Below are 24,555 nucleotides of genomic sequence, written 5' to 3'. Positions count from 1 at the left end.
TTGTCGGGAGTTCAGCAGCCCAAAGAGTAGCCTAGCCGGGCTCCTGCCCCCGGCACCGAGCACACAACCGCACTGCCGCCCCCACCTCCACCCACACTGGTCTTCTCCCTCAGCACAGAAGCTCTGAAAACTACACATCTGTATCATGTGCCCTCTCTTCTTTCAAGACAAATTCTCGCCTTCCTGTAGGAGCTGCAGCAGTGAGCAGTGAGACTGGTTTATCATTTCTGTCTTGAATGCTTTCCCTTCTGGTAAGAGGGGGCAGAGAACTTAAGAGTTACAATAATAACCACCAGAGGGCAGAGTAGGAGAAGCAGAGAAGAAATGACTGATGGGGAGGTGGGACCAATGAGGTCGAAAGGGGATGGAGGGACTCTGTACTGAAAAGGGGCTCCTACATCTTTCAGGACCATCCTGCAGAAACATGAATTGAGACAGAGCCCACCTGGCTGTCTCTGGGAGGTTACACAGGCACTTAGCAGATTCCTGGAAATTGTCTCCTGGTCCTCACCTGACATGAAGAAAAAGGCACTCACCAAGGACTTTACACATTCCAACAATTTCCTAGGTCTGTTCCAAATCCTCTGCCTCTCAGCCCAACAAGAGAACTACCTGCATTCACATGACAGAGAAGGGGAAGGAGGGAGACTTAACAGGAGAACAGGGACAAGTCAGTCACTGCAGTCCTTGCTCTTGGTCCTACCGCGTCCCCTCCTGCCTCTTCCAAGTGTACTTTTGATATTCTGTGATCTTGACTATCCAGTCATGATCCTGAAGGCTCCCTGGTTCTCATTCATCATGGCCCTTGCGTCCCCCCAGCACCATCACCACATACACCTCCAGCATCAGCATCACTAAATCAGTGGGCGTTACACCCACGATCACTTTCAGAGGTTATCACTCTGTGGACTGAAAATACACACATGAAGGTGCTAGAGCTAACAGTCCTAACCCTAGATGCTTAAATGGAGCCCAGAACACTCTCCCTCCACTGATACCCTCTGTATTAGCTTCCTAGGGCTGCCATTACAAAGTACCACAAACTGGGAGGCTTAAAACAACATAAACTTATTGTCTCACACTTCTAGAGGCTAGAAGTCCAAAACCAAGGTGTTGGCAGGGCCATGCTCCCTCCAAAGTCTCTAGGAAAGAATCCTTCTCAGCCTCTTCTGGTTTCTGGTGGCTGTAATAACCACAGACATTCCTTGGTTTGTGGCAGCATCCTTGCAGTCTCTGCCTCTGTCTTCACGTGGTGTTCTCCCTGTGTGCCTGTGCATAAATTTCCCTCTCCTCCTAAAGACACCAGTCATTGGATCAGAGCCCACCACAATCCTGCATGACCTCATCCTAACTTGACTACATCTGCAAAGACCGTATTTCCCAATAAGGTCACATTCACAGCTACTGGGAGTTGATACTTGAGCATTTCTTTAAGGCTGACACAACTCAACCCACCACACCCTCTAATAAGGACCAAACCATTCACATGTTAACATGTTAACAGAAAGATTTTCCTATTGTCAGTTCCTCGGACCTCAGACCTCGGAAATAGATCCTCATCAACACTACAAAATACCAATATTTACTGAGCACCTAGTAAGTGCCAAGCATTTGGCTGTTTTACGTGGATTTTCTTGTTAATCCTCAAATACACTCTGTGAAGTAGGAACAATTATTAGCACCATCTCACAAGTGAGGAAATTGAAGCGTTAGAAAATTAAGTAACTTGCCCAAGGAATATAGTGATGGATCCAGGGTTTGAACCTGGAATACTCTCTGACCCCAAAGCCCACCAAAGTTCTTCCCTGCTTTCATTTCCGAGCTAAGCTGTGTGACCTGGTGCAAGTCAGTACCCCTCTCTGGGTTTCAGCGGTCTTATCTGTAAAAAGGACGGTTCCCCTAGGTTCCTAAGGGCTCTTTCTGCTGTGAGTCCACAGCTCTTTGAGTCTTTTCATCCAGAGTGACCACTTACTCTGGCCAGCTGATCCACTTTTGAAATCCACTGCAGAAAGTTCTGCTCCCTCCTCCCTCCCCTTCCCGACAGGAGCCGACATCTTGCAGAGTGTGATTATCCATGAGTCAAATAAACAGGACTTCAATCCCTTTCCCAAATTGGGATACCTGGCTCCGACAGCCTCATCAGAAGCAGTGATCATTTCCATCTGCATATGTGCTTGGGAGAGCCTGCCTAACTGACCCACAGGGAAAAACCAGCTCCACCGGCAACACGTACCTTTTCAGCACTTGGGAAAAACCTTGCGTTTCTAATTTGTTTCTTATCAGCATTGTGCTTCTGGAACTAACTAAATGAGACCATTAAGTACACAATGTCTTTCACTTGACTTATATGAAAGTTCATATCCCAATTCCAGAGAACAGGGTAATGGAAGGGCCTTCCATCCGTCCTGACCCCCCTCCTCCTGGCATTTTTTCCCTCTGCTTTTCATCCCAGTTTCCAACTAGGCCACACATGTGGGACTCTAAACATTGTGACAGGAGAGAAGCAAGCAAGGGAAGGGGATGGGGAGCAATGGGAAGGGTAGGGTCAGTAAGGGAACGGGTGGGAAGTTAAACAGCAGCACTGAGGGCGAGCTGGACCCAAAATGATCACAGAATCGTAAGATGAATCATACTTACTGGTTGCTACTGGTTTCAGGCATACTTCCTCTTGTAATGCTCTCAGCAATTATGTGGGGCAGCTGCGCTCTGGTCCCCACTTTGCAGATGAAAAAACCAAGGCTCAGCTAGTAAATGAGTTTCAGGACCAGGTGTGGCTGATTCCAAAGCCTCTTCCTCTACACCTGGGGCCCCCAAGGACCACAAAGAATAAAACAGTCGCCTCCCTCTTCCTCCAGTTCTCACTGCTATTGGTGTCACAGCTGCCAACCTTCAAGAGCATGTTCTCACGTTTTTTTCACGAAGGACACGACAAGATTCTGTTCCAATGAAGCCACTAACAAATAAGACTATCTCAGCTCCGGATTCTCAGACAGAATCAATGCTTGGGAAGAATTAACACAGAGGGAAGGGGAGAAAGCGGCCCCCTTCGTCCTCAGGTCTCCTCCCTCTGGCTCCTGCTGCACTGTCAGAATCAAGGGCTGAGCCATTCCCGCCATCTCTGCAGGACCTTGCTCCGCTGAGGGAGCAAGTTGTACAAAACCAGACTCTGCCTCTCTGAGCCTCCCTCACCGGCATGATGAGGACGATGCTGGTACCTACTCCGTATACCCCACAGCTTCTCATTACCCCCACCCTGAGGCCATATCCAAGCCCAATCCCCAGCAATCGCCACCCAATTTATCTTCCTCCGTTCACTCTTGCTCCCTATAGCCATGCTGTCTACCCAGCAGGCACAGTGATCTTTTTAAAATGTAAATTAAGTCACCTAACTGTCTTGTTCAAAACCCTCCAGTGACATCTCATCATTGCTAGAATTTAAAAAACTCCTGTCATGGTCTTCAAAGCCTACCCCTGCCTGCTTCCCCTACCTTCTTCTAGTTCCTGAAACATGTCAAGGTCACTGCTGTCTTTGCACTAACTGGTCCTTCGGGCTGCCGTGCTCTTCCCCAGAGTTTCACACACTTCCTTCCTCACTTCATTTGGGTGTCTACTCAAATGTCCTTCCTCCAGAGCTTTCCCTAGCCTCCACAATTAAAAAACAGCTTCCCTAGTAAACTCTGAAAACTTATTTGCCTCATTTTTCAGTACATTTATGATTACCTGAAATTTTACATGTGTATAAATTGTTATTGCCTCTCTCTTCCACTAAGATACAAGCTCTGTGACCGCAGGAGTCCTGTCTATGTTGTTTATCCAATACTTTTCCTACAGTAGGTGATCAATAAATAGTAGTAGAATGAATGAATGAGACACACAAGTTTTAGCAAAAGATTGCTAGTTGTCCCCAGTATCCATTCTCCTCTTCTTCCTTTAAGTAATCAAAACCCCAAGCTGTAGTGCAACACATCACCACCCACCTGAAGACTAAGCTTCCCAGACTCCCTTGCAGCTAGTTGTCTCCATGTAACTAGGTTCTGACCAATTAGAGTTGCCAGATAAATTACAGGATGCCCAAATTTGAATGTCACATTAACAACCAATAATTTTTTACTATAAGTATGTCCCAAATTAAAAGTTCAAAAAATGTTTTAGTATAAGTGTGTCCCATTTGGACAAAAAAAAAGAGTATTAGTTGTTTATCTGAGATGCAAATTTAACTGGGTATCTCTCTCATTCGCTGCTGTATCCCCAGCACCTCAGACAGTCCCCAGGTGATGAGGAGGTGCTGGATAGATATTTCTGACTCAATAACAGAAGACAGAACATGGATATAGATATAGACATAGTCATTAATATAGATACAGATGTATCAGAGCCTCTGACAAGCCAAGCAGATTTTACCAGTAGCTTCCAGCATATGGTGACAAGAAAAGTGACAAAACCAAGTGTGTGATGATGCTAATGTTTTGCTAGAGAAAACTCAGCCTTTTAGCATAAGATTTGACTCCCTATTGACATGGAAAACTCTGCTGGGTAGAAATAATGCTTCCACACAATATTAGGACCAAAAGCATCTGAAATTCAAGTCCCTGATGGGGAAGTGAAGACCAAAGAGGGGGCAGGGTCATACTAACCACAGCAACTGATACCTGCAGAACACTTTTTAGTTTAGAAATGATTGTCACATCCTTTTTTCTCATTTGGCCCTCACAACAATTCTACTGGGCACATGGTGGTATTACTGATAGCATTATGTTATTTACAATTGTCCAGGTATGGAAGTTACCTAAGTGTCCGTCAACAGATGAATGGATAAAGATGTGGTATATATAAATAACAGAATACTACTCAGCTAAAAAAAAAGAATGCAATTTTGCCATTTGCAGCAACATGAATGGACTTGGGAGGGCATTATGCGAAGTGAAATAAGTCAGACAGAGAAAGACAAATACTGTATGTTATCACTTATATGCGGAATCTAAAAAAAAATACAGCAAACTAGTGAATAAATAAAAAAGAAGCAGACTCACAGACATCGAGAACAAACTAGTGGTTACCAGCTGGGAGAGGGAAGGGTCAGGGGCAATAAAGGGCTAGGGGGAAACAACGGGATTACAAGAAACCATGTGTGTGAAACTTTTGTAAATTGTAAACCACCACAGAATTTAAAGAACTTTCGTTCAATAAAAAATGTTAAAATAATAAAATAAAATATAATAAATAAAATAAAAATATTGGTAGCATTATAATTATACTGAATTATCATAATACCTCCTGAACTGTGCACTTAAAAATGGCTAAGATCATAAATTTTATGTTGTGTGTATTTCACCACAACTAGAAATTAAAATTACACATGGGTACACATAACATTAGCCACAAGTCTATTTTGTATATGAAGCAAATAACACTCAAGAGGCTGTGACTTGTGAAAGTCACACAGTAAGCGATGTGTTGCGGAGCCAGGCTCACATCGGAACTTGCTCTGGACCTTTTCTACTTGGAGAGGGAAACCTCACCCCACAGACATGCCAAGAACCAACCTCAAGCTAGATCAGTGCCTTGAGTTTTCAAGGAAGCATCTAATAAGTTTAGTCCAGCACAGCTCTTCATGCAGCTCTACTGAGGAGGCCTGCCTCCTGTGTGACACCATGTCAAGGGGTGGTTGATCCAACAGGCCACAGCTCAGCAGACTGCGTGTCATTTACTCTCATTTTGTGATGATTAATTTGCTCAGGGACCAAGGGCATTCAATGGTCATATTAAGATGCAAAGAAAAATTAAACACGTATGCATCCTTTATCTCTTCAAGACAGGTTAAGTCCTGTCAGTGTCTGCAAAAGGTACTTTCATTGACATTGTTTATCAGTTCCACTTAACTCCAGATTACACTTGAGAAACAAGAACTCACACACCACAGTGTTTTTCTACGGAAGTGGTGACTACAGGGGGCAGGATATTAAAGAGAAAGTATCCAGCCTGAGATTCTGGTGCAGCATTAAACTCAGTACAAATATGGCAGCAAGAATCAGGTTCAAACACGCAGGAGCTCAATAAAGCCTTCTTGGAAAAACCCGTCCAGGCTTCCTAAATCCTTGCTTAATACACAGCATTGTGCACAATGGGTTTCATCTCATGTGCCAGCTTTGCTCCAATGTCTAAACCACTGTGTTAAGAAAGAATCTGAAGCCTAATAGGAAGAGTTACAGCATGGAGCACATTATAACGTAACTGCCTGTTTTCTGCGCCTCCCCCAGCTCTCCCACCTCACTTCCCTAGATCATGCATATGGGCTGCCAGGCCTTGACTCGGTATCAGAATTCTCAAGGTAGGGTGGTATAAAGGTGAACTTTGGAACCAGAGAGACCTGCATTGGAGTCTTAGCTCAGTCGGTGACCACTTCTGTGACTTGCAAAGTTACCTAACCTCCCTGATCTTATTTTCTCATCTCAAAAAAGGGGAACAATACTGCCTAATAATATTGCCTGCCCCACAGGATTATTGAGCGAATTAAATGAGATATTTTGCACAAAGCCCTGAGCACAGGGTCTGGTGGCAACAAGGGTTCCAAAACCGGGCTATTCATGATGTCCCACAGTGCCTAGCCCTGCGTCATCCCCAGAGCCCACTTTCAATAAGCATTCATTAGCAGATAGTATCTCACGATCACGAGAATGAGCAGTCTCTTGGTCGGTTTTCACTGGACGTAAGTGAACGCTAATTAGACTTTCTTGAGCACACAGTATGCGCTAGGCCCGCCTGCATGTGTTTCGTGTCTGAACTCATCTAATCCTCACACACTGATCATTCTGTTGGGGGTTGGGAGCAGGCGTGCAGGACCCCACACCGAGGCAACCCAGCTCCCACATGTGCCCTCTGAACCTCACTGCCTCTGCCCAGGAGCAGTTGCTCTATCTCTTGTAATCTGAAAAGCAAAACCTTTTTTTTTTTTAATGATTTAAGATGTTAAACACTCACCTGTTGAATGACTGTCAACTCTTATCCGTATCTGTAAGAACATGAAGATTGAGAGATGGACATTTCTTTAAACTTAGATAAAAATTTTTCTTGAGAACAGGGTGTTAGGGACTAGGCAAGATGCTGTGGGAAATATAGGGGAAAAAAAAGAATGTCTTCCCTTCAGGGTTTTGAGATGTGAAAGGCGAAATATGACCGCTAGTAGCTGACATTCATTTGGTGTGTGCTGCGTGCCCAGCCACTGTGCTAAAAGCTTTGTCTACATTAGCTCATTCAATCCTCATGCCACATCGATGAAACAGGTACAATTAATACCCGCATTGTGCAAATGAGGAAACCAAATATTAATAACTTGCTGGAAGCTGCATGAAGAAAAACCTGTGTAGGCGAAGTGTCACGTGGCTGCCAGAGGCAAGGATTCCCGTCCATCTTTCTCTTCCCCACTGTTTTCAAAAGCAGGCTGCCTGATAGGCGCTTGAAACATTCCCAGTGAAGTGAATGCCCACTTTTCAATACATTCCCATCACTAAATCTTGGTGCACTTACCAGACATTAAACTTTACACGCTCACAGTTACAGAGCTAGTGAGTTCTACAGAACGCCTCTCTCGGAGTTTACGGGCCTCTTCGTCCATCCTCCCCACCAGCACCGCCTCTCCTTGGAGACGGGCCTGAAATGGAGAAGACCTGCTGTCTCCCTGCTCTCGCCTGCTAATTCTCAATTTCAAGGCATTCCATTACACCTGATTTATGGCCTGACATGGCTCATTCTAGCCCACAACCTTGAGTTTGTAAAGCACGCAGGGGAAAATTTACTAACGACTGTGTTCGTCTTAATGCACTGCAGGGAATTTTTTAAGTGAAAAAGGCTCAAGAAGCAGGGACATTTCAAACAGCCAATTATGAATAACAATCGTTTCATGGCCGAGCACTGTAGATCTTCCAGCTCATTCGGTTTTCATCTAATTAAATCTTTCATTTCCACGGGCAGCGTGCGGTACAAGCTTGTGTCTGCTTTTGTCGGCGGGAGGTGATCAATAGGAGAAATGTGGATGCATTTCAGCATTTATTAGCAGCTCAACTGGAAGTTGTTTTATTTTAATAACATCCCTGCCTTCATTCTGTTCAGGATAAGTCGACAGCTTTGATGAATAATGGACGACAGAAAACTGGTTTATATTATCCCATTAAGAGTAAAGAAATCGGAGAATGAAAGGGAGCTGAGAAAGAAATTGAAAAACACTTTAAAGCTGCATTTTCTTTGTTACCAAGAAAAGGGAGAGACAAACAAAAACTCCTTCTCTTCACTCTAAAGGAGCATCAAACCTATTTGACTTCAACTAAATATCCCTTCCAAGACCGTGACAATAAATTCCCTCTTTCTGAAGCTTTCCACCACTTTTATTTGCAGATATTTAGTAATTCTTGTTTAATTTCCCTGGGAGCCACAATCTGGATCAGAAAGGGGAGAACCAGGTACAAAGTGTCATTTGTTCACCAGAAATGAACCCAAATAACCAAATGCTCACATCCTCAAATGGTAGGCACGGGGGCAGGGGTAAGCCACCTTAGAACAAATACAGAGGGCCCACCATGGTGTGGCACTTACAAGAGCCTGCTGCACACCTTGGTCAGTGGGATCTAAACTGACCTGCGGGCCAGAAGACCTCCCTTTGAGAACCCTTTTGGCACAGCCAACCGTTTACTGAACAGTGTCACGCGAAGATCTTTCAGGCATCGTAAATATAACATCTAACAACCTGAATGTTTTACCACAGGGAGACAACACTTCACATCCATGAGGATGGCAATTATCAAAATAAATAAATAAATAAGTAAATAACAAGTGTTGGTGAGGATGTGGAGAAACTGGAACCCCTGTGCACTGTGAGTGGGAATGTAAAATGGTATAGTCACTGTTAGAAAAGTTAGAAAAGTTCTGGAGATGGACAGTAGTGACGGTGTGTCTTAGTGCCACAGAAGTATACATTCTTAAATGACTAAAATGGTCAATTTTTATATATATATATATATATATATCTTGCTACACATGCAAGAAAAAAAACTGAGTATTTTAACCCCCAGATATTGTTGTCTTCTGACATTTTCCATTTGAGCATACTGCACGTCCATTCATTGATCTGCTCCAGCCAGAGAGCTGGGAGCCAGTCCCGACACCTCCCAAATCCTACCTGGCTTCCCTGCATCGGCTCAGGGCCCACCCTCTGCAAGTGATTCTCCAGCAGCAGCCAGACTGGGCTTTTACAGACCTAAACTGGGTCCTGCCACCTGCCACCCTGGCTACGAACCTTCCCCTTGCACTGAAAATCCCATGTGAACTCCTCTTTCTAAAGCCGGCCGCCCTTGACCTCGCCACGTTCTCCTTGTGCTGCACTCTCCCTCACTCTGTACTTCTGTTAGTTCCCCAAACCAACCAGGATCCATCCTCAGGCAGGGCCTTTGCCTGGAACATTCTCTCCTCACCCTTCGCTGGCCACACACTCCTTAGACTTGAGGCCTCAGCATAGATGGTACTTCCTCAAGGGTCCTTCAAAGATGCTACCTTGCAAAAAGAGTCCCCCTCTTCCATTATTCACTCTCCTCACAGCCTCCATGGCACTTCGTGTACATCTATATTTATATGTCTCAGGAGATGGTCAGGTGCTGAGGTCTGTAGTCCCAGCACGTATTGCAATGTCTGGCACAGAGCGGGAACTCATTTGTTGGAAGCAGAATAAATAAAAGAATGCATATTTTTTTAAGTCACCCAAACAACAGGAAGCGGAAACCCTGCCTTTAACCCAAACAGCCTCTGCCTTTTACTTTCTTAGACACTCGGACAGGGCTTTGCACAGTGACCTGAAATCTGCCCCACTTACACTATCCCACATACCCACACTCATAACCACTGGCGTTGGACATATACACCCAAAGGCAGCCTTGCAAAAGGGCCCTGCTTTTCCCAAGGTGGAGATAAGAGCGATGCTTGTTGAAGACAAGGCAATTGCTTGAGTTGTTTCATGCAATGATAAAAATCTGTTGGCAAGTGCCACACAGCTATTCCCATTCCTTGGTTTTCAATGGCACACTGCCTGCTGTATTAGTTAACAAATTCCTTGAAACAACATGAGATCGGCAATATAGATGGAATATAAAATTAGGTCTGCAGTTGCCAAGCTCCCTGGAGCAGTCCTGACTCCTTACCGCAGCAGTAATGATGAAGCCCGCAGCTCCCTGGCCATCCTTCTTCCCTTTGGCAAGCCATCCTCCTCTAGGTAATGCTCCAACAAACAGTAACTTGGGTAATGACCAATGCTACAGTGATTATTATTGTTATTATGGACTCCATTTTATTCTCATTTAATTAGTAATTATTTTAAATTACATGGCTGAAGAGCTGCTACAGTGGGTGCTTCCTGGCAGTCAGGGGCTAATTCTCCATCAATGCAGAAATATGGGCTATTTTGAGTTCAGCCGTTAGACACTGTAGTGATGAACGCCTCTCAGTGCCATATGGTGTAGTCTAAACCTAGTGTCTTTTCACAACCACAGTTTCACTTCTATTACCATTACACAGAAATACATCAAGACGGTTTCCTCTCTAAACAGAGCTTCCATGCCGGCAGGCCCTTGAGTGTCCAGGAGGAGGAAACCAAACTACCCTGCAGCACAGATCAGTGCCAGTTCCTTTTTGCACCCGGCTCAGGTATGCTTAAGTTTACCACTTATTTAACGGGCCATAAAGTGCATGGATCACCTGTTGCACAAACAAATCCGGTAACAAAACAGGGGTGAAATCTCAAACCCACGGGGCTCACCAGGGGTGATGCATGTGAAGCCACCTGGGTAACAAACTGTTTATGCATTTTTAACGCTGAGGAGTGGCTTTATTTCTATGGAGAAATATACCCTCTTCAAATAACTGAATCCAGGGAAAGAATAAGATGAGCTTGGAACATCTTCTTGTGCCATAAAGTAAGGAAGTGCTCAATGACGAAGAAATGTCAAAAGGACATAGAAAGCAACTTGCAATGGCTCCCACTGGCCAAATCTGGGATGTTTTAGCATTAAAATAAATAATGACAGCAAGAGATTAGAATCCAATGAATAAAGAAAGTACCCATGAATCCACACTGATAGAAATAAATGAATAAATAAATGAGAAGGGAAAGCTCTTCTTTACAGCAGACAATAAATGCAAAAGGAAAGCTGATGGTATCAGAAAGTTACCATTTGCTAACCATCAGAGTAATGAATTCAGTCAAGAAATGTCAGCATTTCCTAAACTCTAGTGGGTGTGAGACCGATGAGAAAAGAGACATATAGCCTCAAAGTATCTCCTCACAAGGCACTTAGTAATTACAAAAAGACTTTGCAATAACTTTACAGTAGAGACAGCTGGCAGACACCAGTACAATAAACTGATCAAAGTTAAAAACACCAGTAACCAGATATCATGAGCCACCCTATGGTATGTGATTTAAAAAAAAAAAAAAAGGCATCTGTGACATTCCAGCCAAAACATATAACCTGGGTCTAACCATGAGGAAACAGGTCAAGACCAAACTGAACTCCTGCACTCTACAAAATGACTGACCTGCAATCTTCAACCACGTCCAGTCAAAAAAACATAGAATTGCCATAGGATCCATCAATTTCATTTCTGTATAAATACTCAAGAGAAGTGAAAGCAGGGACTTGAAGAGGTATGTGTACACTCATATTCAGAGCACCAATACTCACAATAGTCAAAAGGTGGAAGCAACCCACGCATTAATGGATGGGTGAATGAATAAACAAAATTGGTATATAATTACACAATGGAATATTGTTTACCCTTAAAAAAAAAAAACAAAATTCTGCACATGCTACAGCATAGATGAAACTTGAAGATACCATGCTAAATTAAATAAGCCAGTCACAGAAGGACAAACACTGTATGATTCCCCCTATATGAGGTGTTTAGAGTGGTGAGATTCATAGAGACAGTAGAATGGTGGTTGCCAGGGGCTGGGAGGAGAGAGTAATGGAGAGTTAGTGTTTAATGGGCCGAGTTTTAGTTGGAGAAGACAGAAAGTTCTGGAGATGGATGGTGGTGATAGTTGCACAACAATGTTTCAGTGTACCTAATGCCACAAAAGTGTACACTTAAAATAGTTTGAATGATTAGCACAATTTAAAAAACCATAAAGGAATTCAAGCTTTGGAGTCAAACCTGGGTTCAGGAGGCAGGAGGAAATTTTTGGAGATGGGTAAGTTTACGGCTACAAATGAGTTTGTGGTAATGACCGTTTCACACGTGTATACTTATCTCCAAACACATCGAGCTGTATGCGTTAAATACCTATAGCTTTCTGTATGTCAATCATATCTCAACAAAGTGGTTTTAAAAAACAAACACATCTGTGTTCAAATTCTGACTGTGTCACTTACTCACTGCGTGACCCTACAAAAATTATTTAATTTCTTTGAACCTCAGGTTTCTTGTTCATAAAAAGGGGATGCTATTTAAGTCTACAAGACAGGACTCTTCCGTGGCAGAAGATATTACATTTAGCACAGTGCCTGGCACATAGCAGGCATTGGATAATATTAGCAGGACGATAAATACCCCTAGACATGAGCTAACAGGCCACATGTGTTTAAAGAACTAAAGCTACTTTGGTGGGGTTGGAGTATGTGGTGCTGAGCGATGATGCTAGAATGAAAAGCAGATCTTTTATGCCGAGATGAAAGGTTTACACTTTGTCCTGAAGCCTGTGAGGAGTCACTGGAGGGTTGTAAGCAGTGGAGGGAAGTATGAGAGGAGAGAGGGCAGTAGGCATCTGTATGTTTCACTCCGTCATGGGCTTTCTCCTCTCCATCAACACAGATAATTAAACTGCTGGCTTCAGGGAAAGCAAACCACTAAGGGAAATGCCACATGTAACACTCTCGCTTTGCATCCAACACCTTATCAGAACAGAGAACTCGGATATAAAGAAGTAACTAGCCACATAATGATGTCAAGTGAGGCTCAAACAAACTCCAAGAATACTGATCTGTCTTTATCTCCCACTTAATCACTGGGTGAGGAGTGCAGGGGCTTCCCAGGCTTCTGTGACTTAACCAAGGCTTCTCACTGCCTTCTCCATCTGTCCCCTAGCCTGTGCCAGGCTTTCTTTGGCCCCTGAACATCTGTGATGAGCAGGGCTTAGTCAGAAGCATTTTCCTGGGGTTACAACCTGCACATTAAGGATGACCTGTGTCACATGACCTCATCTCATTTCAATGTTCTAATGTGGTCACATTTTCATCACTCTCACTGAATGTCATTCTAAAGCAGCTGCTCTGTACTGATTTTTTCTCTCCATCTTATAAGGCTTCCGCTTATGTGAAAGTCAAGGTAATGAAAGTAGCCAAAAGCACACATTTCTCCTGGGTAATCTGCACTTTTTACTTGGTTCTGCTCAGTTCTCTAAATGAGATTTTTTATTTAACTGGTTTTTCTAATTACCGAGGTAATACACATTTCACCTGGAAAATATCGAAAATATAGAAAAACACAAAAGGAAAAACAAGGCACCTATAATCTTATCAGCCAGATGTAATGCTCTGAAAATACTGGTATACATTCTTCTAGGTTTCTATTTTCTAGTTTCCTTTCTATGCATATTATTACTTACTCTTTTTTTGAAACTGGGCTCACACTGTACACACTGGAAAACTTACTTTTTAAATAATAACTAGGAATTAGTCTTCGCGCATCGCATGCTTGATGTTAGTAGCCGTGTATTGTGACCCTAACCCTATGTCATTAAAAATTATTCAAAAATGTGTTGTAATGACTCCACAGGACAACATCACATTGTGTATATCAGAGCCATGGTCTCCACTGTCCAGGTGGCTGCCTACAAGCTGTGGGCCTGGAATGGGTGGGGTCTCCCAGAATAAGAGAAGCCATCTTTTCTAAGCCACACGATGATGCCACTTTGGCTAGAAAATGTCCAGGCATACAGAGGGAACGTAACCCAGCCAGTCCCATCACTGGAATATTTCATCAGGTCATTTCTAGTTATCACTATTACCAACATCTCTGTGCACATCTTGTTAAATCAAAGAATAACCAATTTTTAAGGTTCTTGTTAATGTTGCTGAACTGCTTTCCCACCAACACTTCAGCGTGCTCTTTTCTCTACAACTTCCCAATTCTAGATGTTTCCATTCTCTTTAATCCTGGATAATTGGATGTGTGACAAGTGCACACCTTGAATGGGCAACTGTTGGGTTACTCAAGAGAATGAATACTTTAAAATGTTTATTAGCAGTATGCATTTCTTCCCTTAAAAACAGCCTTAACCATATTTCTTGCCTGGTTTTCTATTGGGATATTGGTCTTATTGATTTTAAGGGCTCTTTGTATTTCAAGAATGTTAACCCTTTATCTGCCGTATATTTTTACACATTTACTCCAATTGTATGTTGCCTTTCAGTTTTGCTTTGGTGTTTTAAAATTTGATCAACATTTTTAACTTGAGAGTAATCAAATCTATTGATCTTTTCCTTATAGCTTCTGCCTTTACCATGATGATTTAAAAGGTTTTCTTCATTCCAAGTCAGATTGATTTCACCCATATTTCTCCAATTTTTTTTAATATACATCTCATAACTGCAAGATACACTCTTTTTAACTGGGTTTGGTTTATAAGGTTCAGGGTCTGCTAATCTGTGCTGAACCATGTGGCTGCTTTGGCTGGTAGAGCATTGGATAGGAAATGGAGAACTGGATGAGGAAACGGGGGAATTAAATCTTCACCAATGGTCTTAGCCTCTCTGTGCCTAAGTCCTCTATATACAAAATGTAGGAAATTACATTTGGACCCCAAGTTTTACCTTTTTTTAAATTATAAAATATAAGACATGTACAGAGGGCTGTACAGTATGGTGAATAATAATACAAATGTTCATGTAACTGCCATCCATATTTTTGAGATAGAGTGTGAGGGGGAGGGAGGAAGAGGGAGGGAGGTGGAGGAAAGGAGGGTGGGTGGGAGGGAGGAAGGGAGAGTGACAGAAGAGATTCCTGCAGTGGGGCCTTTCTCAAGGACACACTCCTCTTACCTCTTGACAGTCACTATCCTGACTATTGAAGTCTTCACTTCTGTGTTTTACGTGTGCTTTCACCCCCCTATGTATTCATCACCTATCTTTCCTGTGTATTTAACTTTTTAAAACTCTTAACTTTTTAAAAAAGAATTTTTTTATTGAGGTATATAGTCAGTTTACAATGTTGTGCCAACTTCTGGTCAGCATAATTCTTCAGTCATACATGCATATATATATATATATTCATCTTCATATTCTTTTTCACCATAAGCTATAAGATATTGAATGTATTTCCCTGTGCTATACAGGATAAACCTGTTTATCTCTTTTATATATACCAGTCAGCATCTGCAAATCTCTAACTCCTAGTATATCCCTTCTCACCCTCCTCCCCCTTGGCAACCACAAGTCTGTATTCTATGTCTGAGTCTGTTTCTGTTTTATACGTAAGTTCACTTTTTTTTTTTTTTTTTTTTAGATTCCACATAAGTGGTATTATATGGTATTTTTCTCCCTCTTTCTGGCTTACTTCACTAAGTTCTTAACTTTTCTTTCATTCTTATCTATAATCCATTTGGGATTTATTTTATCATATTCTGTGAGGAATGAAACGTTAGTTTTCCACAAATGGGTTATCAATTATTTCAGCACTGTTTCTAGCATATTTTCTTTCTGAATCATTTTTTTAAAAGTAGATCTCTCAAGATGTAATTCATCCTCTTTAAGAGTGTAATTCCATGAATTTAGACAAATACATAATATGTAGTCACAACAATCAAGATACATAGCCGGAGTATTTCCATCATCCCCAAAAGTTCATTTGTGCCCTTTTGTAGTCAATCCCCCACCCCCACCTGCCAGCCCCTAGCAACCACTGATCTGTCCTGTCCATATAGGTTCTGCCTTTCCCCGAATGTCAACCAAATATAATAATGCACTACACAGCATTTTGAGTATGGCGTTTTTTACTTACCACAATGCTTTTGAGATTCAACCACTCCACTGCTTGTACCAGGAGTTCATCCACTTTATTGATAAGAAATATTCCACTGCAGGGACGTACCACAATTTATAGATTCAATCTTCCACTGTTAAGCATGATGGTAGCTGTAAGGTTTTTGTAGATGTCCTTTATCAGACTGAGGAAGTTCTAGTTTGCTGAGAGTTTTTATTATAAATGGATGTTCAATGTTATCAAAGGCTTTTTATGCAGCTATTAAGCAAAGCATCTTGTCTGTCTGCCCTGGGATTGACAGACTCTGCTACCCCAGAAACTTGAGGCTGTAGTCTACTATCCAGGGAAAACTGTCCAGGGAAGCAGTCAGGGCTTTGGGCCACACATCCACTGATCCCTCTGAACTCTGTGGGCAACTGAGTTTGCTGCCTGACCCCTAGTAGCTTAGAGCTTTTGCTCCCTAAGGGAGAAAAATCCAGGGAAGTTCATGGCATTCTGTGTCCCCAGCATCCAGTGACTGGCTCCCCCTGCTTGCACCTCAGAGGTGGGCTGGCAAAAGCCAGTCTCATTCTGCCCCCCAATATTTCTGTGAGCACCTGGCAGAAGTCTGTGGCAGAGTCTGTAGTTGAGTGGGAACTCCTCCGCTACCTCAGCTTTTCCAGCTTCACACACTCACCCACATGTGTTACAACTCAGCCGTTTTCTTCCCCCAGGTGGACAGAGGAGGTGCCTCTGCTCCCTGTGCTCTGCCAGAGCAGAGACGGTTTGTGAAGCCGCTCTCTCCTCGGAGGGACTTCCTGCTTGGCTGCCTCACAACCTCATCTGTCCCATGGGCTCAACAAAAATAATGATTCTATAATTTATCTATCATTTTGTCATTATTAGGGCACAGGCGATATGCTTAGCAGCTTTCTGAATCTGAAGCATAAGGATAAAGCATTTCAAACTCACCTTTATCCTAAACCAAATGTGTATACTGGAGCCTATTTGGGGGGCTATTTTTATTCTTACACAGAATCAAGCTGCTTTGATAATAAATTTTTCTTCCTAGCAGTGTAAGTCACCCTTCAATCTTCTAAAAATTCCTAAGCCTTTTATTAAGCTTCCCAGGTGACCTTAGGATTATATTGTCTAGTTAAAAAAAATACTTTTGACATTTTTATTAGAAATGAAATGACTGAATTATTGAGTTATGCCATCCAAGAGTGTGGTATGCCCTACCATTTAAGTCTTCAAGTCTCTCAGGAAAGTTTCACAGTTTTATTTATATGGGTCCTGCATACTTTCCTTATGTCAAGTTTATTCTAGCTATTTTCTATACTAGTTTCTGTTTCAATGCCTTTTTAAATTGTATTTTCTGATGATTGTTGATTTAAAGCATAGGCACTGACTTCTGAATACTGATTTTGTAACCAACTGCCTCACTGAACTCTCCTTACTTCTAATAATTTTTCGGTTGATTTTCTTGGGTTCCTGGATAGGCAATTACATGCAACTAATAATTTGTCTCTTCCTTTCCAAAGATCTTCCTCTGATTTCATTTTGTCTTACTTCTCTGACTGCACTTCTGGGAAATATAAAATGACCACTGAAGTGGGCATACTCAACTTGTACCTGACTTTGGTGGGAAATCAGAGCTTCATCAAGAAAAATGATACCTGAGGCAGACACAGTAAACCCCTTCGAGCTTGTACTTGAAATAGAAAAGAGCAGCCCCTGACATTCGGAAGCTGGCCAAGCACTCAACGCTGGCCATGCTGTTCTCTTGTTGGACATAAACCATCTCACGGAATACCATCTCAGACAAGGTCATTCTGAGAACATGATTAAATGAGATAAATGAGATGATGCAAATACACACCATAATTCTGTCTGAGAACAAAAATAAGGTCACTAGGCCATCCACAAAATACCAAACATCTCCCTCTCTTGTCTAAAATGAGTGACTGTTAATTCTTTACCAATTAATTACATCTTTTTCCGCACCCTAGTTTGCCCTCTCTATACATAAAATTTATTGAGATACTCAGTCACGTAATTCCCCACCCCAACTCTCTAATGGCATCCAACCCGGGCAAACCCTAGCTTCCTTAGACCCCCCACGAGTCACCTAACCAAAGCCCAGATTCTATAACGGGTTCTAGCTACCATCCTCCTGCTGAGGATTCCCCATGGTTCCCCACAGTGTGTTCTCCCTTGATGTGACAAGTAATAATCCTGACTTGTTCAACTATAATTGTGTTCACAGTGGTCTCTGGCTGTGGGACACTGAGATGTTTTATGAGGCTAGGACACTAAAAAGTACAATTCTAGACTTCTTTAGTTAAGGTTTAGTTATAGGGCATTTCTGCCAGTCATAGATACCCATGCCTGGTTCAGATTACGAAGAAAACAGAGTGAGGAGAGGGTTTGCAGACTGGGGCAGTGTGGGGGCAGGTATACATTCTAGTTCTTGGGCCGACTTAGAAATTCTTTGACCTATCTAATATCTTTAATAATTCCCTTTTGCTTAAGTTAGTCTTAACAAGATGCTGGAATGGAACAATGGCTGCCTTAGACTGCGGCACTACTACGATAGGCATCAAGATGCTGAAATGACTACGAGAACATAATTTCTTAACTCCCAAGTATTACTCAAGTTCATCTTTTGGTCAATTCTAACCCAGATCCATACAGAGAAATAGAACGATCCAGCACAGTTCTATAGAGGACTGTCTGTATGTTTTATGCCCTTGTCTATAAATATCACTTTTAATTGTATTTCTTGATTGGACTTACAGGATCTATCCATTTCAATGATTTTTTTCCCCCAAGGAGTCAAGAGTTAGGAATGTCTTATTATCAAGTAGATTATGTTTAAACTTTCTTAAAAAGAACACATTTCTGGGTTTAGGGCAGTATAATTTTTTAAAGTGGTCTATATAATTCTTATTTGAGAGAATCTGAGGTCTTCTTTGTAAATCAATTTTACAACTGTAGAATCAATTTAGATTCTACAACTGCAGAATCAATTTTACAAATTTTTACAGACACTTGAAAAGGACGGGTGTTCTCTTCAGGGTACGAAGTTTGAAACACTTATCACAGCTATTACTATGCAACTAACCACCTTCAATCTCAGGGGTTTAAAAAGTAAGAACTCACTAACTTCTTCATGAGTCTGCAAGGTCAGTTTGCGGTGGTTTTCCTATCCTCAGCTGGTCTCACTCATGCTTCAATCATCAGCTTTTGCTGGGTCGGCAGGTATGCTGATGTCAGCGGGGTGCTCTCTGTGTTTAACAGCCGCTTGGCTGTAAGCTGGGGGCCATAGCTCTCTTCCATGGGCTCTCTCATCCTGGAGCAGGTCAGCCTGGGCTTGTTTACATGGAGAAGCAGATGTCCAAGACAGAGGAAGCAAACAAGGCTGAGGCTGAAAACCTACAGACTGTCACCTCTGCCACATTCTGTGAGCTGAAGTCACAAAGTCAGCCCAAACCCAAGAGGTCAGAACAGACTCCACCTCATAACAAGAGGACCTTCGAAGTCACATTGTAAAGAGGGTACATACAGGAAAAGAGTGAAGAACCATGGCCAGATAGACAAAATGAACTTAAATCATTTAAATCAGAATGTCTTACCCTGGAGTCCACTGTGGAAACTTAGAACTTTTAGATGACCTTCAGGAGGTTTAGAAATTGTCTCAAATTGACTGCAGAATGTGTTCCTCCATATGTACATTAAACAACCCTTAGGTTCATTTAATGCCTTTTCCTTAAATTCCACTTCGGTTGATATTAATATTGCCATCCCTTACTTTCCAGAGTGGAATTTTTATGAGTCTCCTTTGGCCATAAGTGAAAATAATAATTCATTCAAGTCCCTATTGAACAAACATAAAAAACATTTTACTTGAGTACGTATGATTCACTTACCAATATATCCTCCCTTCCATCCAATGTATTTGTGATTCCATAACAGATATAGCCTAAGTTATGTATTAATGTAACTTCCTATAGGCTGCTTTGCCCTCTCTCTCTGAGATCTGACCCTAGACAGCTACATCAGAGACAGGCTTAACAAGAGGTGCCCACTCCTAGAGGTGTTAATAATATCACCTCCGCAATTGTGTCCTGCTTTAGACTTTTTCTGGAAGGTCACCTACTCCAAAAACACTTCCTGTTTTAAACCTGCACATGTGATTGAGCTCTTCTTAATCAACTAAAATTGTTATTAAAATGAAATGCTTGGGGAAAACTAATCATTTCCCATCACTTATAGAAAAACACCTCCATTTTATTTTGCAATGTTCGCAAGACACTCTCTTCAAATGTCTTTCCCCTCAGGCTTAGCTGGGGACTCAGAAAGTCAGCTCCAGTATATTCCCCATCCACATCCCACATCCCACATCCCACATCCATCTTAACTTGTAGAAGGGCAAAGTGGTTCTAACGTTTATACCATTGAAAATAAAACTCAAGTTAGCGTTCTGACAACATAATCCTTTACTGGTCCATACGACATTTTTCATTTTTACCCTTTCCCTGTCTCTTCAAAAAAAAAAATAAACTTTCCCAAAAAACCAGTGACTTTTTCAGGGCACTCCAACGTCTGCTCCCATAGCCCCATTCCTCTGCTTTCACAGCACACAGCACAATGAACACTTGCAATTACTGATTTACAGTCTGCCTCTCCCAGCAGAGTGTGAGCTCCATGGGGCAGGAGCTGATTCCTCTTTCACTGCATGTATGTTCAGCACCAGGCATACAATGGCTGTCCAATAAGTTATGTTGAGTTGAAAAAAACAAAAGCTAACCTTTGAAAAAGAAAATCTGTCATATGATAGCAATCAGGCTAACAGTTACCTTTAGGGAAGAGAGGTAGGTAGTGACTGAAGGGGGCATGAAGGGGACTTCAGGGTTGCTATCATGCTGTTTCTTCATCTGGTTACTCAGCCACGTTCACCAGTTGGTCGTTTATTGAGCTAGACTCGTGACTGGTGCGTTTTCTGAATGTGCTACACTCCAACAAAAAAGCTTAAGTCTATCATAATTCTCTGCCAAAGAAAGAAGGAAATTACAAGCATTCAGATATTGCCATTAAAGAATAGTTAATAGATATTAGTTTCTGAAAATGCAAAGTTAAATTTTAAGTGGGGACCAAAATGTTCATTTACATTAGAAAGTGCACCCTCAGCCATGAAACTAACCAGATGTATTCAGTCACAATGGGAAAGATTCATTGAGATAATGTATATACAGTGCTTAAAATAGTGCTAGGTACATAGTGCTACATGTTAGCTATCATTACACTTTTTAACCCAATAAAAGCAGTTCCAAATGAAGACTTAACCTTCTATCGCAAGCAAACTTCATTAGAATCCAAGGTTGTTTTGTTTTAAATAGCTTTTGTGTGTGTGTTATTATTATTTATATATGTATGTTTTCAGAGGGCGGTTAATGAAGTTTATTTATTTAATGTTAGTGGAGGTACCGGGGATTGAACCCAGGGCCTCGTGCGTGCTAAGCACGTGCTCTAACTCTGAGCTATACCCTCCCACTTAACTCTTTCAAAATAGCTTTAACGGCCTGACTGAAGCAGCACCTTCATCTACATAATTTATAGTTATGGAGTCCGCGTTACCACTTCACATGTTTTAGTCACAGCCTAGGAAGTCAAAAACTCCAAGGCTAAGACTCGTGGTACACCTGCACTGAAAGCGAGCCCAGAGACCACCTGGCCCAGGGACTGTCCAGCCGCTCATCACCAGGGCGCTCGTTACAAATGCAAGCCCCTGGTGTCCCGCTCCAGATCCTGACTCACTCGGCCTGAGAGCCGGGTCCAGGGATTTGCATCTTCCAGTAAGTCCTTCAGGTGGTTCTGAAGAAGGCAGTCTACAGAGCACACCGAGTCTCTTGTTTTCCAGACGGATGGCATAGAGGCCAGGGAGGAGGAGATCTGCCCAGAGTCTCCTTTCTAGTTAATGAGTGTGCCAGGACTACAATGAGGGTCTCCTTCCACCACTCCCCTGTCATTTCCGAGATTCCATGCTGCAATAGCTTAGGACCCAGAATGAATCTGTCCTAAACTTCACTGGCTTATTTCACTGAGCCCTTTGCCTTTTTACCTGCACATTAGGTTAACTACAGAGGCACAGAAACCCACCTATATATTCATTAGGTCTGCAGAACCAGGTACTTGAGAAACCTTGAGTTTAAATCATAGCCTCAATATTCACACATTGTGTGACCCTGAGATAGTTATTTGAATTTGTGTGTTTAGTTTCTTTATAAAGTAGCAAAACAGTATCTACATTTGCAGGATGTTGTGAAGAGCTGTAAAAAATAAGAGCACAGAGCATGTCAAATAATGAGGTTCCAATTAACAGTAGCTATTACTAATGCCACCTTCAAACATGGCACTAACACTACATTCTTCATTCAACTAGAAGGGTATTCTCAAAGTGTGGTACCCTACAACAGAATCACCTGTAATTGCTTGTTTAAAACATACATTTCGAGTGAATCAGAATCACTGGGGCAAGACCCAGAGGTCTGTATTAACAAGCACACACCTCAGGTTCTATCTCTGCAAAAAACTGTGAGAAACAGTGGGCTGTGAACAGAGTGCCTCTTGTCAATGAAAACACAGATATAGAAAACACAGGCAGAACACTGACATACATCACAGCAATATTTTTTTCAAACCAGCTTTGAGAGTAATGGAAATAAAAGCAGAAATAAACAAACAGGATGTTATTAAACTTAAAAGCTTTGCACAGCTAGGGATACCATCAATAAAACAAAAAACCTACAGAATGGGAGAAAATACTTGCAAATGACACAACTGACAAAGGACTAATTCCCAAATATACAAACAGCTCATACAGCTTAATATCAAACAAAAAAATGAGCAACCCAATCAAAAACTGGGCAGAAGACCTAAACAGACATCTCTCCAAAGACATGCAGATGGCCAACAAGCACATGAAAAGATGCTCAATATCACTAATTGTTAGAGAAATGCAATATCACCACACACCAGTCAGAATGGCCATCATTAAAAAGTCCACAAATGAAAAATGCTGGAGAGGACGTAGAGAAAAAGGAACCCTCTTACACTGTTGATGGGAATGTAAATTGGTGCAGCCACTATGGAGGACAGCATGGGTGTTCCTTAAAAACTAAAAATAGACTTACCATATGATCCAGCAATCCCTCTCCTGGGCATATACCCAGAAGAAAATATAATTTGAAAAGACGCATGTACCCCAATGTTCACAGCACCACTATTTACAATAGCCAAGACATGGAAACAACTCAAATATCCAATGACAGTTGACTGGATAAGGAAAATGTGGTATATACATACAATGGAATACTACTCAGCCATAAAAAAGAATAAAATAATGCCATTTGCGGAAACATGGATGGACCTAAAGATTGTCATTCTAAGTGAAGTCAGGAAGAGAAAGAAAAATACCATATGATATTGCTTAAATGTGGAATCTAAAAAAAAAAAAAGACACAAATGAACTTATCTACAAAACAGAAACAGACTCACAGACAAAGAGAACAAATTTATGGGGTAAAGGAGGTGGGAAGGGATAAACTGGGAGTTTGAAATTTGCACCTCTTGGGGAGCGATGGAAATGTTAGCTATCTTGATGTGGTGGCGGTGGTTCCACTGGAGTATATATCTATCAAAATTCATCAAATTGTACATCTGAATTATGTGCAGTTTATTGTACAGGAATCATACCACAGTAAAGTTGTTTTAAAAAAAGTGCTTCCATATCTTGGCATTTATAAGTAACGTCGCAGTTAATAGCAGGGTGTAAGTATCTTTTTAAATTAACTCTTATTTTGTGGTTGGCTTTATTCCTTTGATAACTATGTAAGCTTAAAAAGCTAAAGCTCTAAAAGTTCTTAAAAACAATAAACAGTACATATATGTAAATTTTAAAAATATGTGCAGTATATTATATATATGTATTTACATGCAAGATATTGTATATGTGCAAATTGTAACAATTCTACCTAATCAAACTGAAAAACGAAAAAGAAAACACATGTATCAATGAGAGCCAGGTGGTGTTCAACAGTAATTCTAAAAATTTTATGCTAACAAGAGGGAAGTCAGTGCCACCTACTGCCTGATTTTAGAACGCAATCCCAAAATTGGTTCTATTCCTCTCTAGGAAATTGAATTCACTCTGAAAAATTAATCAGTACTAAACAAGATATCCAAGCAATAGAAACTATTGTTGGAAGGAGACATAAAAGTCTTTAACCAGAATGAAACTTTCTAAGTTAAAGGGCTTTCAGAGTTTTAGATTAATATTTCTAATAAACTCCTGTAATTCCAAGTTACTGCTAAAACAGTAAAGGAAAATATAATCCTTCACCCACTGAAATATGCCAACAATTAAAAGGATAAACAGAACAACAGAATGCCCTAAAATACTGCAGTGAAACAACATGCAGCAATGCTCACCTCCACCCCCCTTCACCAGTCCCAAGAGAAAAGTCAAGTGAAATAACAAAGACAAGCTTTCTTGTA

The sequence above is a fragment of the Camelus bactrianus genome, chromosome 3 (genome assembly GCF_048773025.1).
Source record: "Camelus bactrianus isolate YW-2024 breed Bactrian camel chromosome 3, ASM4877302v1, whole genome shotgun sequence".
Classification (NCBI taxonomy): domain Eukaryota; kingdom Metazoa; phylum Chordata; class Mammalia; order Artiodactyla; family Camelidae; genus Camelus; species Camelus bactrianus.
This window is presented reverse-complemented; position numbering follows the sequence as displayed.